General features: G+C 38.8%; 1 pseudogene; it reads right to left on the bottom strand.

Moving 5' to 3' along the window:
- LOC134380940 (sorting nexin-5-like) overlaps positions 1-16,442 on the bottom strand; it is a 52,122-nt pseudogene extending 35,680 nt beyond the window's left edge.
- Positions 16,443-18,606: the final 2,164 nt, after the last annotated feature.

Here is an 18,606-nt window from a genome sequence, read left to right as displayed (position 1 = left end):
GGTTGTTACGGCAAAACCTAATGAAAGCAGAAATATATGTCAAGCAAACAGATCAGAGCCATGTACAACATGCTTCCTCAAAATGCGATATGAACTGTCTTCAAAATCTGAAGAGCACCACCATGCCACGTGTTGTACCCCCTTCTTCATGGTAGGGGACATCAGGTGTTATGGTCTAAATGTTTGTCCCCTCCAAAGCTCATGTGGGAGCTTGATTCCCAATGTGGCAGTGTTGAAAGGTGGAGCCTTTAAGAGGTGATTTGATCCTGAAGATAATGCTCTTGTCAATGGTCTAGTCTATTCATGGAATAATGGGTTAATGGTTCAGTGGGTTATCATCATTGTGGACTGGTGGACTATGAGAAGAGAAAGTGAGCATGTTAACAAGTGCTCTAGCCCAGCCTTCCTGATGTGATTTCCTGCATTGCCATGGGACTCCAGAGAGTTCCCACCAGGAAGGCTCTCACCAGATGTGCTCCCTGGATCTTAGACTTCCCAGCCCGCAAAACTGTAAGAGATAAATTTCACTTTCTTATAAGTTACCCAATTTCAGGTAATCTGTTACCAGATACAGAAAACAAACTAATACACCTAGTATAGAAACTTTTTCTTTACTTTGGAAATAATATCTCAGCATACTCTAAACAATTAAAACCTTAGAAACATCATAATATCAACCCCCAGAATTTTTGTAGAAGTTATCTCCTACTCCTTGAACCAAAATGTCAGGGTACCTCCCATTTCCTATTCTTCCAGGCTCATCACCGTGACATCATCAATATTAATGAGCCTACATAGGACATACTCTTGGGGAATTGTCCAATCTGTGCACCAGATCTCAGCTGCTTTAAGTGTTACCTGCTAATGACGCACAGCTGCAGCCTTTTACCCAAGGCTACAAGCAGGAAGAAAATTATTGAGCAGGGTCCCTAATGGCTGATTATATACCACAGGCTGCTAGTTTTTGATCCTAGAATATTCAGAGGTGCCCCCTCCACACACACACACACACACACACACACACACACACACACACACACACACACACACACACACACACACACACTCTCTCTCTCTCTCTCTCTCTCTCTCTCTCTCTCTCTCTCTCTCCAGGGACCAGTTCCAGCAGCCCAATCTCACGCATTTGTTGAGTGTCTACTGCTGGCAATCTCTCCCCAGTACAATGACTGTATTGGTTGAGGTTATTAGGGATGTGAGCAACAGAAATGGACTCTGGCCCACCTAATTACAAACATTATTGGAACATTACAGCAGTAGGTCACAAATTAAAATGAGTTGAACAATGAAGATTTAGGACACAAAGAAAGCATGGAAGCTCCAGAGACATTTGTATCAGTGATTCAGGACTGTAACTCTCTGGCAGCAGTTCTCAAGTCAGGCTGCACATTAGAATTACATGGGAGTATAAAATTCTGTTGCTGATGCTCAGTCCATACCCTAGAGGAGCTAAAATCAAAATCTTTAGGAATGGGACCCAGGCACCAATAGCTTTTAAAATTCTAGAGATGATGCCAGTTGATAGCCATGGTTGACCCCTTAGCTGCATTAGAATCAGCTGGGCTTGTTAAAACAAACACAGATGGCTGGGCTCCACCCTCAGAGTTTCTGATTTACATAAAATCAGTTAGAAATAACTTGCTCTTATAACAAGTTCCCAAACGGTGCTGAACCTGGGTCTGGGGCGGGGCCTGAGATTCTCTATTCCTCACAAGTGATCATAGGATCTGAGGCTGCTGATCCTCAAATCACACTTAGCGTTGCAAAGTTCTAGAGCAGTGGTTCTCAGACTCTAGCATGCATGCATAAAAGTCATTGCAAACTTCGTCAAAACACAAATTCCTTGACTCTGTCATCAGATTCTGATTCAAGTAGCTCGGAGGTGGTGTTGATACTGCCAGTACATAGACCACATTATTTATAGCACTGCTTTAGGGCAATGGTTATGAACCAGGGGTGATTTTCCCCCTGAGGGGACATTTGGCATGATCTGGATATGTTTTGGGTTGCCACAGTAGGGAAAATGAGGGAGGAGGGCAGAGAAAGAGTAGTACTGACACCCAATGGGTAGAGGCTGGGGATGCAGTAAACATCCTACAATGCACAGGACAGCCCCTCCCTTCCTCCCCCCACCCCCAAGAGTTATTCAGCCTAAAATGTCAACAGCACCAAGGTTGAGAAAGCCTGCTCTAGAGAGTGGTTATTAACACAGCCCAGCTGCTCCTTCCTAGCTATCTGTTCTGATTTTATAACTCCTGTGAGAATGATTAATATTGTCCCAGTTAAGGTCATGTCCACCCTGGATCAATCAGCTATCGCAGGGAGGCAGGACCGTGTAGTACACACACGACCACTGGAGACTCAGCCCTCAGAGAGAAGGAATAGAAGGCAGACAATAAGCTACTTGGAAAGTCAAGAGAATCAGGGAAAGGTACAGCTTTAGCTGAGGTGACTGCATTCACTAGAGCAGGGGTGGCAGTGGGTAACAGGCATCTTTTTCTAGGGGGTTAAAGAAGATTGAGTCTTCATATCTGTGGCAGTTGCTGGAGCTATTGCTGTGACCCAAACAGCTGTGAACCTCAGTCCAGCTTCTTGAAGTCCAGAGAGTTCCCTGTGTTTCCTTACTTCCCACATTCCTTGAAATAAATTTCCATCCCTGAGGTAACCAATCCTATTTATTTTCCTTGAAAACTCAAGTACACACACACACAGTGGTCAGTGTTGGTTCAATACGAACTTGCCATCTGTCCCCCACAGGAACTGGTGAAACACTAAACACACAACCAGTGAGGCTAAAAGGAATGACATGCCCAGTCTTATGAGATCACCTTCCGCTTTAGTTGTTTAATACAGTATCAGCACAACCTTCTTCATTCTACTGAAGTCTGTTCTGGAATTACTTTCTTGAATAGGAGCAATAATAGCTACCTGTTATTGAGAACTCGTTCTGGCTCTGTTCTGAATTTCTACCTATCTATCATCTATCTGTAGATATAGATATACACATACACATGATATATATATATATAATATATATAATTATCTATCTTTAGTCCTTACAAGATTCTTATAAGACAGTACTATTATTACTGAAGAAAATCAGTCCTAAAGAGGTTAGATAACATGCCCAAAGTAATATATTTCAAAAGCAATAGAACTGGAATACAAAACCAGACCTGTAAAACACCAAAATTTTTTAGCTAACCACTATCTACTCCTTTCCTCCCCCCACCCTCCCTGCCGATGTCCCACCAACCGTCCCTCTAGGTGCAGTGTAGCAAGGCTTCAACCACTCGATGCACAGTATTTCTAGGCTACATGTTAGCTAGAACATAAGTCCATAAGTGCAAATTTTACCCACATACCTAGAGCAGAATGTGATCTGATCACAGGCTCTCAATAGGTTTTCAATAAATATTTTATTTTAGAATAGTTTTAGGTTTATAGAGAATTTACAAGCACAGTACAGAAAGTTCCTGGATACTGTTCATCAGTTTACCCTTCTGTGAATTCAAACAGACGGTAAACTCAGAATGAGAGAGCCCTGATAGCAACGGTTTTCTGCACAAAGACACCACATATGAGCTTGTAACTGCAACCAGCTTCCTGTAGGTCACCTGCTAACATGCCGTCAGATCAGCCCAGCTGGGATGAACCCTGGTGTCAAAGAATGCACCAGATTTTCCCTAGTGCTTTGTGGGTCTCTGGCATGGCCCTTCACCAATTCTCACAACAGAGGGTAAATGAGCAGAGTATGCATATGCCTTGCCGGATTCTCAGAAAGTTGTGTCCCACTTCGATCATCAAAGCCACTGGCCAGAAGTCCTGTCATCCCCTGTGCTTTATACAATGCCAGATATACTGCTGATGGTTCCCCAGGTGCTAAATAATAACAGTGTCTAGCTTTCATGGGCTATTTGCCTTATAGTCATTCTTTATGCTCCTTCTATTAACTGCCATTGTCTCTGCTCTTGGTAAGAAAGTGTTATGGGTGACAAGATGAACAACCAGTTAAAAGACATCTTCAGAAATAGAACTCCTTGTTCCCAATCACTTCAAACTCTTACAGCATTTGACTGGAGCAAAGCATAAAAAGTTTAGCAGCTTGTCCTTTATGCTAGTTGCAAAATTTACAACCACCCCTCCACCTGCATTTTCTCTGAGATCCTATCTGCCTTTGAGGACTAACATGACATAATTCTACTCAACTATAATAATGTAATGGTGAAGAGGAATTTTCTGCTTGGAAGAGAGCATCTCATTTCAATATGCTGTCACATCTTTTGGAAACCAATATTCTCTATAATGGGGAATGGCTGAAGATCAAGGGCAATCATTTCTGTGATTTATGAGCAGTGCAAGCAGATGGTTTTTTGAATATTTGGCTTTTCCCCAAAAACTTCATGCAAGCTAAGCTGTTGTACCTTATTGCATGAAAAACCTTTGCTTCCAGGTGAGGGGATGGGCCGATTTAAAATCTGCCTTTGCACTTGAAAAGAGGGGCCAAAGATGCTGTTAACCTAAAGAAAGCAAAGGAAACCATTTTTTATTTTTCCTACAGCTAGCAGCAATAGTAACTACAGACCAAGCTATGTCAGCCAAAAAAAGAGAGAGCCAGATACCTGGTCTGGAAGGTGACGATGTCTCACTTTGCCATGATTATTAGATTATCAATTTTCTCCCCTCAAGACCTGTGTGATTCACAGGGAACACTATTAGCCTGGTAAAAATTAATTACAGCCCTGATAAAGGTGACCTTCCAAACAAAAGCAAAAAGGCAAACCAGTCTTTTGTGTAAAGCACCTGAGAGGTTAGGAGGTTTGGCTAGGATTCTAAACAGGATCTTGGGAAATACTGATTAAAAAAGAGCATATTGGATTGTTTTAAAGGGGAGGCCAGAGTGAGTGGGACTTTAGCCTAAGCCATGACAAGAAATATTAATTATCTTCATTATTTGATATTTTTGAAATTTGAAGGCTTGCATTTCCAATTCAAATGGTTGATCTTTTCACAGGTCAAAAAATTGGGAATTTTTTGAGGACTAAGGCTTGACAGTGGAGAAAGAAATATTTTGTTTCATTTCAACATCAGAAGATTTGAGAATGTTGCACATTGTCTTAGTCTGTTTGGGCTGGTATAACCAAATACCATAAATGGGGTAGCTAATAAACAGCAGAGATTTATTGCTCACAGTTCTATAGTCTGGGAAGTAGAAGATTAGACGCCAGCGGATTTGGTGTCTGGTGAGGACGCACTTTTAGGTTATAGGTTGTGATTTCTTGCTGTGTCCTTACATGATAAAGGAGACAAGGCAGATCTCTGGGGAAACTTCTATCAGGGCACTAATCTCATCCAAGTGGATTCTGCACTCATGATCTAATCGCTTCCCAAAGCCTTGCCTCCTAATACGATCACATTGGAGATTAGGTTTCAACATGTAAATTTCAGGGAACACAAACATCCAGACCACGGTACACATGAAAATGAAGGAAGCCAGTCAGAATGACCTGAAACAGACACACACAAAAAGTGACTTTCTCTATAATCAATACATCCAACAATGTGTTATGAGCTTGAGATTCTATTTGTTCCTCCATCTTTCTTTCCTAGAAATTAATATTGGGAAAATGTATGAACTCATCAAAATGAGTCTTTAATGAAACAGAGATACTGCATGTTCTCACTCATAGCTGGCTGCTAGGAAGGGAGGAAGGAAGGGAGGCAGGGAGGGAGGAAAAGAGGAAAGAAGGGGAGAACGAAGGAAAGAAAGGAAAAAAGGCCACAAAAATACACTGAACTTTCAGAAGGAGAGAACAAACCTATAGATACTACAGATGGGGGGGATGAAAGGAGGGTGTTTGAGAAATCATAGGTTGGGCAAAGGGCATAAAGAAATATCATGATTTGTAAGAATGAATATGCTAATAACAAATTTTAAAAAATTGTTTTAAAAAAATGAGACCATAATGATCCCACGTTCTTCCCTGCAGCAATGAAACCCTTCCTCTTCTCAGTTTCTCAGTGCAGCACCCTTCTCCTATATAAAACTGTGCGTTTAAGAAAGGTTTTGCCATCAGTAATAAACCTTGAAATAAACGTCAATCACTTTGTTACCGTGAAGGTTTTATTTGGGGGTTGAAATGGAAGACTTTGGCATCTGTTAAAAGGATTTCAAACATAAACAGTAAGAGGGAGACTTTTTTTTTTTTTTTGCAGGGCTACTACATTGACATTGAGGTGAGTTTCCCTTCTGTGATGAATTTTGCCCCCAGAAAATGCCAAATATTATAGAAATGGACAATTAGACAGGCCTCTGGCCATTCCCACCAGAGGCTAGCTCACAAGTTCCCCTATAAACAAAGTATTTGCATTGATCTGTTCATTTTCACATCTTTAGGGGCAAAGGGCACAATTCTCTTTAAGACTGTGGCCCTGAGCATCCGTAGGAAGCCTTAGAATTTTCAGTTCTATTAATATTTCTTTTTATCCCACAAATTCTATTTTTATTCTTCCTCTTATTTAATCATTCACACACCAATTTAACAAACATTTATTGATCACCTGTCCTAGGCTCAGGACACAGCTCTGAGCTAACAGCTCCAAAAAGAGCATATAAGGCTCATGTCCTCATGAGGCTTATATAAATTTATGACTCTGTTTAACTTCATTTGATATCAAACAATCATTAATACAAACCAGCTTCTTATAAACTTTTAAGTCAAAGAGAAATTCAAATCTCTTTGACTTAAAAGTAGAAGAAACAATAGCAAGGTAAATATTAAGAAAATGCATGGTATACTGTCAAAGCTGTAACGAAAGGCAAATTCATAGTTTGAAATTTGTTGTTGCCACTGTTTCTTACTTTGCCGTTCTGATAGGTATACTGTACACTGATATTTTAATTTGCACTTTTCTAATGCTTAATAATGTTGAAAGTCTTTTCACGTGTTTATTTTCTATCTGCATATCCCATTCAGTGAATTATCTCTACTTTTGCCCGTTTCTAATAGGATTGCTAATTTCTGCTTTACTGTTGAGTTTTGAAAGTTCTGTATATTTTATACATCAATTTTTTATCATACTGTGGTTTGCAAATATTTTTCTTCCAGCAAGTAGCTTATCTTTTTATCCACTTAAGGGGGTCTTTCACAGAGAAAAATTTTTTTAATTTTGATAAAGACCAGTTTATCTACTGTCCTTTTATGGATCATATTTTTGTTGTCAAATCTAGCCCTAGATCTCAAAGATTTTCTCTTATTTTTTTTTGTAATTTTACATTTTATAATTAAGTCCATGATACATTTTGAGTTAATATTTACATAAAGTGTGAGACTTATGTCAATTTTTTTCTGTGAATGTCCATTTGTTCCAGCAGCATTTGTTGAAAAGGCTAACTTTCCTCCATCGAATTGCTTTTGCACCTTTGACAAAAATCAGTTGGGCATATTTTGGGGGGTTGATATCTGGGTTCTCTCTTCTGTCCACTGATCTATGTTTATCCCTCTGCCCATAACACAGTCTTGTTTACTATAGAAATTAGGTAGACTGGTTCCTCCCAATGTATGATTTTTCAAATTGTGTTAGCTCTTCTAATTCCTTTAACTTTCCATTTAAATATAAGAATAACCTTGTCTATGTCTAAAAAAAAATCTGGCATAATGACAGGAATTGCATTAAATATAAATATCAATTTGAAAAGAATTGATATCTTTACTATGTTGATTCTTCCAATCTAAAAACACGGTGTGTCTCTCCAGTTATTTAGATCTTCTTTGATTTCTTTTTTAAGTATTTTGTAGTTTTTAGTACGCAAGCCCTGTTCATGTTTTGATATATTTATACATAAGTATTTCTTTCTCTTTTTTTTTTTTTTTTTTGGAGAAAATTAAAATACAATAATCTTTGAATGCCTGTCTGTCTCTTGCAACTTTGCTGAACTTATTTGTTCTAGGAATTTTTGCGTAGATTCCTAGGGATTTCTTTGTAGACAGTTATATCATCTGAAAATAGAAACCAGTTTTTTTCTTCCTTTCCAATCCATATGACTTTTAATTCTTTTTCTTACCTTATTGCGCTGACCAGAATTTCTAGCACCATGTTGAATAAGAGTGATGAGCACAGATAGCCTTACCTTGTTCTCAGTCTTGGGGGAAAGCATTCAGTCTTTCTATATTTTCTAATAGTAAAATATTAACTATAGGGTTTTCGTACATGATCTTTATCAGATTGAGAAAGTTCCCCTCTATTTCCATTTATTCTGAAAGTCTTTGTGATGAATGGGTATTGAATTATGTCAAATGCTTTTTCTGCATTGCTTGCAATTTTTATTGAATCAAAATTGATTCTACATATTTTGGGGATTCAATATTAAGATACTTTGATCAAATCAATATTACTATCATATGTATTGTTACAAATCATAATTATTCTTTATGCCCCTTTTCCAATCTCTCCCCATCCCCTTCTCCCTCCCCCTCCCCCCCTCTAATTATCCTAGATTTCTTCTCTCCTTCTGAAAGAATAATGGTTACTCTGTTGATTTGTTGCCTGGATGATCTGTCCAATGCTGAGAGGTATGATCAGGTCCCCCAATATTATCATAGAGCAGATGCTTCTTCTGTCACTCTGAAATGGGCTCTGTGGAAAGAGACATCCTCTTCTTTATCTCTGCTGGTGACTCTCCTTGTGTCAATGCACTCCAGTAGCTGGCAGACCATCTGCATGGTGATTGTGGTGTCTAGCTGCTTTCGCAGCAGCCATGGTTATTGTAGTGGCTGTGGTGGGCCATCCACACAGAGGTGATGTTTTTGGCATGTTCCTCTGTGCTGTTGGTGTGCTTGGTTGTGGGGAGTGTCCAGTCCCCACTCCATGCCTCAGGTCACTGGGCAGGCCCTGAGGCGCTGGTGTGGTGTGCCTAGTTGTGGGAGGGGGGATCTAGTCCCCAGCTCCATACCTTGGGTCCCCGGGTGGTCCTCAAGGCACTAGGGCAGTGTGCTAAATTGTAGAATTTGTATATGTGAAGTTGTTCCTCATGACCTCCATTGATATCATGGGGAGTGTAAGTGGCCTTTTTACCACTGCACAATGGTGAAAGTTCTTGCTCTCTACTGTGCCTCCTGTGACACCACTTCAGGAAGAGAGACAGAGGTGCCTCATTACTGCCAGGTGATGAAGTTCAAGATTCCCACATGGTATCCACTGACACCTCAGGGTGGGTTGGGCGTTATTACTACCCAGCAGATATGAAAGTCTCAACTCCCTACTCAGCCTTCTCTGACATCACCTGGAGAGGGGGTGAGGTACCTTGTCACAGTCTGGTGAGGGCAAAAATAGAGATTCCCACTCAACCTTTGTTGGTGTGGATGGGGTTGGTGGTCACAGAATTTCTGTGGTGTTTGGCTAGAGTAGAATCATTTTTAACCTAAAGGTTTTGTTTTTGTTTTTATCTTTCTAAGCTGCTCCTTTCTTGGTCCTTTGGCTAGAGGGAGGAGGCTTTTGTTGGAGTTTTTCTTTACCTGTGCCCTTTGGTTTTTCTGGGCTGTCAGCTTCTTCAGCTCCAAGTGTGGGATATAAGAAGCAAAAAGAAAATCCAGGGAACTTACTACTGTGTCATTCCTTGGGTTCCAAGATCCCCAGCTAATCTACCTTCTTCTCTCCACCTTTCAGAGTCTTCTTATGCTTGTTTTTTATGTAATGTCTGGGGTTTTTACTTGAACTTAGTGGGAAAAATAAAGAAAAATATGTCTACTTCATCTTCTCAGGAACAGAATTCCTGAGTTTTGTTAAGAATAAAAATTAAAAATGTCTTAGTTTAAGTGTATCTTTGAGTAATTTTTTTAATCGGTAGTAATACGTGGATATATTTTCTAAAGTTCATGTAAATATATCAATATGTATTAAGTAAAAACTTTCTCTGATTCCTTTAACATGAATAATAACATGACTTAATACAGAATTCATGTTTAGATATCAAATTATTTTTATTTACTTTCAATTCTATAGATATTGCTCCACTGGCATGTAATGTTCAATGTTATGCAAGAAAAGATTGAGAACAGTCTTATCTCTTTCTACTTTGATTTTCTGGACGCTCAGAAGATTCTTTGTTTACTATTGAAATTCAAAGATTTTGCCAGTGTTGTTTTCTTTTTGCCCAATTTGCCTGATGTGCTGACTATATTCTTCTCAGGAAGATTTTATACTATTACACCCTGATGTTTGCTCTGTTAAATTTGTTCTCTCTTCTTGAAATTTTCTGTAGTTCTTTGACTTTCATGTCTATCCTCTTCTTTCTTGTTAACTTCCTCTCTTTATTCTTATCTTCTGAATCCTGAGAGAATTGTTGAAAGATGCCTTCCACGTCACAGGTTACTTCTCTAAAGAGATAATTTTTATTTGTGCTGCTTCTAACATAGACTTTAATATTCTCACTACATTTTTAATTTCTTTACAATTTAAACTTTTCTTGCCAATTCCCTTTATATTTACAACTGTGTAGAAACTTCATTTTCACTTTTTTAATGTCATCTTTCTTTAATTTCAGAGATTCTTTTTTCTTGAGGTTGAATGCACAATTAAGATGTAATTGTGTTCCTGTAGTAAATCTTTCTACTTGAATAATTAATATGTGAACATGAAAAGCAATAAAATATGACTAAAGCAAATTTAATAAGAAGCAAATCTCCCTCTTATCCTAAGTTTTTACCCCTTTCCTGTAATAAAATGTTAACAATTTCTCATTTCTTTCCAAAAATCGTTTACATATACTTGAGCATATAAATATATATTTATCTTTTCTGTTTTTAATATAAATTGTACCATATTATATAGGCCTTGCTTTTTTATCTTAATATATCTTGAAGACCATTTCATATTAGCATAGAACATTCTACCCATTCTAATAACAACATAGAGAGAATTCTGCTAAATGAATACATCATAAATGTATTCACCATCCCATCATGAACATTTAAGTTGTCATAAATACAACATTTCATGCGAAATATTTTTGTAAAGTATGGCTTCCTTTCATTCCTGAGTAATGTTTTTTTGGGGGAAGGGAGATTATACACTTTTTTTTTTCTTTTCTATTTCTTTTTTTTATCTTGTTTGCACAACAACCTTGATTAATAAGAAATATATCCAGACTGGGGCTTACCCAACAATAGAATGACTTAATTCTCCTTTCATCTCACCTCACCCACTTTTTTACAGTTAGTGTTCTCCTTCCAAATATAAAATTGAAGTGCTAATTGCTTTTATAGACCCATTCAAGAAAGTCTGAAGGAATACACACCAAAATGTTTATCTATGAGTAGTTGAATTAAGGGAAATTTTCACTTTTATCTTTATGACTTTTTGTATTGTTTAAATCCTGTACATCGAAAAAATAGTGTTATTACAAGAAGAAAAAAGTAATGCAATAAAAATAGCATTACCAGCTCAATAACCCAAAATATGGAAGTAGGGGACCACTGAAGCTGAAAGCTATCCCAGAAGAAGAAATTTCATCTCTATGCCATTTTTCTAAGTGTACTGAAACCATTACACTGGTGGCAAGCTTTCCCTTGGTCCTGGACCTCATAACAGAAATAGAGGACACTCTTAGATGCCAAACCCAAAATGTTCTCCCTTTGTTACTACTAACAAAACCCCAATTTTGCTTGGGCAGAAAATGCAGGCACAGTCAGAGGATTTAATAGATGAAAGTTTAAAGAAAAAAACTATTTAGAATGGTTTGGGCAGGTTCCAAAGATTCGCAATAGCAGAGATCTAAAACCTATGCCAGGCCTGAAGGAAAAGAGGGACAAGAGGTTACTAAATGTGGGGGAGAGCTATAGCCACAGGAGACGGCCTCCTGGTAGAAGCTGTGGTTTTGGTATAGAGAGAATGGTGTTACCAAAACCTAAAGAGAAGTCGGAGCCATGGAAGTAGGACTCCCCAATAGGAGTTATAGCCAAGAAGAACAAACCATGGTAATGCAGGGAGGAAGAAAGCTAAGGGAACAAATACCCCAACCATTCTATTCTCCTGCCTTTAGATTTCTTACCATGCCTCCTGGTACCAAGAATCAATAAGATGCCAGATAGCAAAGGAGCTCGGGTGACCCAAGCCCCCTGAGGTATAGAGCAAGGTGGGAAGGGCAGTGGGACATATATATTCTATACCATGTCTCACATCCTCTTGGCTCACCAGTTGTTCTGGTCATTGCTATCGCAACCAGCTGCAGCAATAACAACTTGACTCAGCTCTGCGGCATGTCTCTTATGTCTCAGGAACTCTGTGCCTCCACTGCATGAGCCACCTGCATGAGACTAGCCTGCTTAGCCATTCTGTAGCATGCTTAAGTCGTCAAGGAAGTGAGCAGCCCCTGGGGCAATTCTTGACCAACTGGTAAATAAATATACCTTCTTCCATGTCTTAAGCAAACAAGTCTGAGGCAAAATCCCCACAGTTCTTTGGAGGGTTCTCAGCTAAATTGAGCCCCAGTTGCCTATAGCAGTAACTAACACTCAACCTCAATAACTCCACTCTTGGATTAGCTTTACCACCTTCTCATACTCCTAGCTCCCTGACTCCTGTTCCCTGAGATCACTTCCCAGAATTAACTACATGCATGAATCCGTTTTATCAGGTTCTGCTTTTGGGGGAAACCCAAGATAAAATAGGCAGAGAAGGTGTATGTCTGAAAGGGAAAATGGAGAATAGGCAACCCAGGTGTCCACCCTTCTCCCAAATAATGCAAGAGTAAGTAATCCCATTCCAAAACCCAGGTGTAGATTCTGATTAGTCTACAATAATTGCTTAGAAAGGGGTATGTGATCAATTTTGGCCAATGATCAGACAGAAGAAATATGTTGTCATGCTTTATAACATAAGAGCAAACTGTAGCAGAAGGGCAATTATAAACATCTATCCAAAAGTGTGAAGCTACTGCAAAAAAAAAAAAAAGAATTCTAAGGGTTTAGGTAAAAATACCGTCTGTGTACCAGCAATGCGGTCTACCAAACCCAAATTGCTGGTGCCGTAAGTCATAGATAACACCTGGGGCCCACCAACTTGAGAAAGGGAGGAAAGAGAAAGTAAAGCTTATGGTTGCCACAAATGTCTAGGCAGAGCCCAAGGGATGAGAAATTCCTAGGTTTGTTTCTCAAGTATGTGATTTCATTTACCCTTAGTTTAGAGGATGTGCACATTTGGCTTTGATTCACAAGGTCAAATTAATGGTGTAAACCAGATGTCAGCAACTTTTTCTAGAAAGGGCCAGATAGTAAGTACTTAAGGCTTTACAGGCCATACAGTGTCTATAAAAGCAGTCATAGAAAATCCATAAGCAAATGGGCATGGCTATGCTCCATGAAAACCTTATTTATAAACACAAGTGGTAGACCTGATTTGGCCTGTGAGCTGTAGTTTGGTGACCTTGGTGAAATCAAGCAGTCTTTTGATGCCACTTCACAAAGAACCCAAGTGCACCTCAATTAACACTTTCTTCAAAATGTGGAAGATTTCATCAATAAATAAAACATTAGACTATCCAGTGGCTGTCTTCAAAAATCTTACTTTCTCTTACTTAACAATACTAGCTTTCTACTAGTTTTATTTCCAGAAAATTATTCAGATCAGCAAATTACTTTTCTAATTGATCATATTTTAACTTTTTCATCTCACCAAACACTTTATATCTCACTTTGAAACTTCCACCCTTCAAAATGAATTTAAAAGCACAAGACCTGAAAATCTATCAGGAAAGTCCATTGATTTAAAAAAACATTAAGTAGACCTAAAGAAAAGTACATTTGTTCAAGTACAATCACATAAGTAAACCAAAAATAGTCTCCTGGAGATAACCTTATGTTAAAAGACTTTCGTGTTTTCTTGAGAGCCTCTCATGCTGAAATTTCTAAGAGCCCACTGGTTGTGCACAGTGGCAGAATACAACAGTGATTTAACAACCCCCAGCAAAATTATATAACAAAGCTAAGATATGACGGAGAGTATTTCTTTTATTCTAAAGGAATCTGCAGTTGCACAAATTAGAATTTGGTCAAGACCCAGATGCTAACTGCAATACCAGGCAGAATGTACTCAAGGCTTAATTTACATCAAGTAGAGAAGAGGCTTCCAGTACCAGGCAGTGAACCCCAAGTTGGAAAGCTGTAGCTTTTCCTAAAGCAAAATAACACACTACCAACATCATTGTTCAGCAGCACCATAGGTATCTCTGTGGGAATTTTCTAACAAATTACTGACGAGAGTTGGCCCTATTTAATTCATAATCATGAATGCCATCAGTGCCTACGGTTAGAGGGCTGTAAAGCCAGAGAATAGCACACACTCGGGTCTTGTTCAGACTAAATTACTATAGAACAAGGGCCCGATATCAAAGTAACTACGACTGCATCTTTAGATTGTCCTCTCAAAATTGTTGGGTTTTTTTGTCCTGAGGATTTAATGGAAAAATACGCAATTCCTTTAAAGTCAGCATTTTTTTTTTCTGGTAAACAAACATTTAACTTTCCAACCCAATAATAATTTCTTTTTCTTGTCTACTCCCACACTTTCTATCAAAGAGTAGAAAATTTTCTTTGACATCTTCTTTAGACATTCTATAAACTGAATTGATTTATCACACATAGATAGATAGTTGCATCAAACAACTTGTGGCTAGATAGTGTAATTTAGACAGATTTGAACAGATGCATAAAGAACATAGAATCCACCAACCACACACTGAAGTGTCTTGGCAGTGGTGAGCAAATGACAGCAGTTCCATGTGTATTCAGTAGGAGTGCGTGGGGCAAGACTCCCACTAACTTTCATTTTATCACAAAAGCCCTCCTGAGAGATAGTTTTGTAGAAAGGAAGGGAATCCAAGTCCAAGACTTGGAGAGCTGGGAGATAGGTAAAACATGACAGATGAAATAGAGAGATACGTTCAATTTAAAACATGTACACACTGCTTAAATTAATGGAAACCGGAATGAGTTTCAAAAAAATTAAGAGAACAGGGGAAATGATCCAAATATGAAAAGTTACAATGGTCCTGAAGAGACATGACTGGAGTTACATTAAGGCTGCGGTTAAGTAATGGATAAGACATTAGAGATCCAAAGACAGGCATCTGACCTGTCATACAGAGTGCTTTACAAAGGATGTCACATACATTGATTTAGTCCTGATGACAACCCTGTGAAGTAGATATATTATCCCCAATTTCCTGATAAGGAAGTCCTGGAGAGATGAGTGGTCATCTAAGTCCATTTAGCTAGTATCATAGAATTAAAAAACAAACTCGAGTCTTCTAGCTGTCTGTCTAGTGTTATTTCCATTCTACCACAGCACTCGTTTTATGAAGGACAAAGCAGCAAGATGTCACAGTTGATGCACTCCTGGACTAAAGGGCGTAACAAGTTCAATGTCAGGTTGAAACGCTTCACTTCAGAACACCGTACTTCCCCAGGCCTTGCCAGTCACTGGCTATTTGTGGAATCACATTAGTGGCGATGACCCACATTTTACTGGTCTTGCCCCTACCTGCATTACACACACTCTCGGCCTTTTGTGAACCTCTCCACGAGTTTCCAGGAGTCCCAGAGACATCTCATGAGTTATGACCTGTTTTTTCACAGTCTCCCAGCTCGTCTTTTTGGTGATGGCTAGTGCCTTGAAACCACGTGAGGGCAGTGTTCTCAGTGCCACTGCTACCGCCGAGACTGCCTTAGTGTTCCTGCAGCTTGACTAAACTTTGACAGCCTCTTTCCTGAATATAAGTTCCTGATCCCCCTTTTCTTAGAGCATTTACTTTAGAAAACTTGCAATTGCAAATTCTTTCTCTGCCCCTTTGAGATTAAATTTTCTCTCAGCCTCTTACTAGTTTTGTACCCCAGGAATGTCTTTCTCAAGGACCTGAGAGCCATCCCTTTGAAATGCAATCGTCAAGAAAGATAGCACCCTTATCTCCCAGTCTCCATGGGAGGAGAGGAACCTAACTTCCATAAGTGCCAATTAGCAAAAACAGATGGCCTAATCACAGTGACCAACCTCTCCCCTGATGTCCTCCAGTACTTTTTCACTAGCTGAACCCAGCATTAAAAAATCCTCCCACCTTCTGTTTCAGCCGAGTTGAGTTCAATCTCTCTCCCCTATTGCAATAACCTTGAAGTCTTCCTTGTCTGTTCACCAGCTGCAAATTTTCCATGCCCAAAGTGCCACTCCCTTCAGAGACTCGAAGAGACTCTGGGGAAAATGTCTCTCTCCCTGCTTTAGTTATACTTTGTAACCTGCAGTAAAGCCAGAGTACTTAACTTTTTCTCATAGCTCATGGAGTCCTTCATGAAAAGAGTTCCTCTACTTTCTGGCTGCAGCTCTAGCTTCTCAAGCAGGGACAGGGTGACGGGCAGACACTGTGCTGTCCCCGTCATTTCCATACTCTTTCAGGTGCTCAAACAAACCACTTTCTTTTAAAGCCCCCTCAATTTTTTTTTTAATCAAAACACACTCCTTATGAACCCACCCATCCAGATGGCAAACATACCCACACACATTTGAATTCTAGGTTAGTCCAAAACTGAGATCTCTATTTCATTTTGACAAGCAAAACAGTGATCACCACACACTGTATAAATGTACCCAAATATCACATTGCACGACAGAAATATATACAATTATCAAGGGTCAATGAAGAAAAAATAAATCAAAAAGAAAAAAATATCAAAGCCAAAAGTAGATTAGAGGTTACCAGAAATTAGGGAGAAGGAATAATGAGAAGCTATTGCTTCATGATTACAGAGTTTATGTTTATGATGACAAAAAGTTTTGGAAATAGAGGTGGTGGTCTCACAGCATTATGAATGCAATTAATTCCATGCAATTGTATGCTTTAAAATGCTCGAAATAACAGTCCTTATATTACATATATTTTACCACAATAAAAAAAATAGTGTGATGAAGGTAATTAATGATAGAACAAATCAGGAGAGAAAATGAAGTATTCTCATTTTTTCTTCATCCCTTGTGCATTTTTTGAAAGATCCAGTTCAAATGACCATTCATAGACCATGTTTAAACACTCATATGCCTTATACCACACACTGATTTTTCAATTTAATTTGTAAATGCCAGCCCAGTAAGCTTAGAGCCGTTTAACTAAAAAGAAAGATTGAAAGAAAGAAAGAAAGAAAAAGAGAGAGAGAGAAAGAAAGAAAGAAAGAAAGAAAGAAAGAAAGAAAGAAAGAAAGAAAGAAAGAAAGAAAGAAAGAAAGAAAGAAAGAAAGAAAGAAAGAAAGAAAGAAAGAAAACTACTAGCATGGGTAGAAACTAGAGGGAGTTGATCTCAATTCAGTATTAAGAGCTGTAACAATTGACTGTTGTTAAAATGTGTTTTTGTCCACATTGGGATCTGGATAGAGGCTGGAGATAGTGCATTCAGGACATTGTAGAAAGAATTCCCACTCAGGGTGGGACATCAGAACCATCCAAGGATGCTTCCAACTCTGAGATGATACTATTTGATGGTAAAATATTTGTAAAATATTATTCTTTAGGATTCCTTAATGAAGTTTCCCTAATTTCTCATATATATTAACACCTCATTAACCAAATAGAAAATATTCTCATTATATAGAGTATTTCTTCTGAAATGAACACTTAACATCAGAAAGTCATTTTTATCAACACGTCAACTCCAGGGCAGGGAGGCCAGCAGCCTTGAGTGGTGCATTTAATTAGATATAATATGCTGCTATTATCTCTGCTCTTTGGCATCGTGTGTGAATGTGATTTGGTTATTCCTCATGGCAGTCTCCATGCAATTAGGCATTACTTACTCATGGCTGAATGATCTGAGCACTACAGAGATAGGTAAATTGTTCTCTTTTTCTACGAGTACTGCATTCAGTAGTTACCAGAACCACAGAAGACACAATCTCTACCCTCAAACAGCCAGTGCTATAGGAGAGAGGGAGAGAGCTCTAGACAGAAATCAGACGTTTTTCTTTCAGCTATTCCTCTCATCCCCACCCCCAGGCTCGTGAGTGAGCAGCTGGACTCAATCAATTCTGGAAACCAAGCCAATTGGCCTGGCATCTCGGGCACTGGCCCAGCTTAATTTCTGGATGTCATCCAATCTCGCTGGTATAGAAAGCCATACAATATTAACAACAGCAACAAGAGGTTACAGACTTTAGGGCACTCTAGTCTTGGCTATAGGACTTTCTTAGCTTGTGGGTAAGTCATCTAACCTCCTGAAATACTAAGAGCTCATACACATCTTCAAAATGGGAATAACACCACATAGTATGATTACCATAAAGTATTGTTGTGAGAATTAGAAGAGAAAAACACAATGCATTGAAAAGTGGTTACTATTTTTGAAGAAAAAAAATAAGTGAAGAAAAGGGCCACTCCCATGTTCTCAAGAAGGCCTGTACAATTTCCATGCCTGGTGCCCAGATCACAGAGAGAAAAGACAGACGACAGGCTGAGGCAGCATTTCCTAACAGGCTCTAGCAAAATAGGGTATATTTATGATATTTTAATTACCTGTCACCAATAATGTCAACTACTAACCAAGACTCCAGACACAGA

The sequence above is a fragment of the Cynocephalus volans genome, chromosome 6 (genome assembly GCF_027409185.1).
Source record: "Cynocephalus volans isolate mCynVol1 chromosome 6, mCynVol1.pri, whole genome shotgun sequence".
NCBI classification, from domain to species: domain Eukaryota; kingdom Metazoa; phylum Chordata; class Mammalia; order Dermoptera; family Cynocephalidae; genus Cynocephalus; species Cynocephalus volans.
Note: the sequence above shows the minus strand (reverse complement) of the source record. Positions and strands in the feature narration are given on the sequence as shown.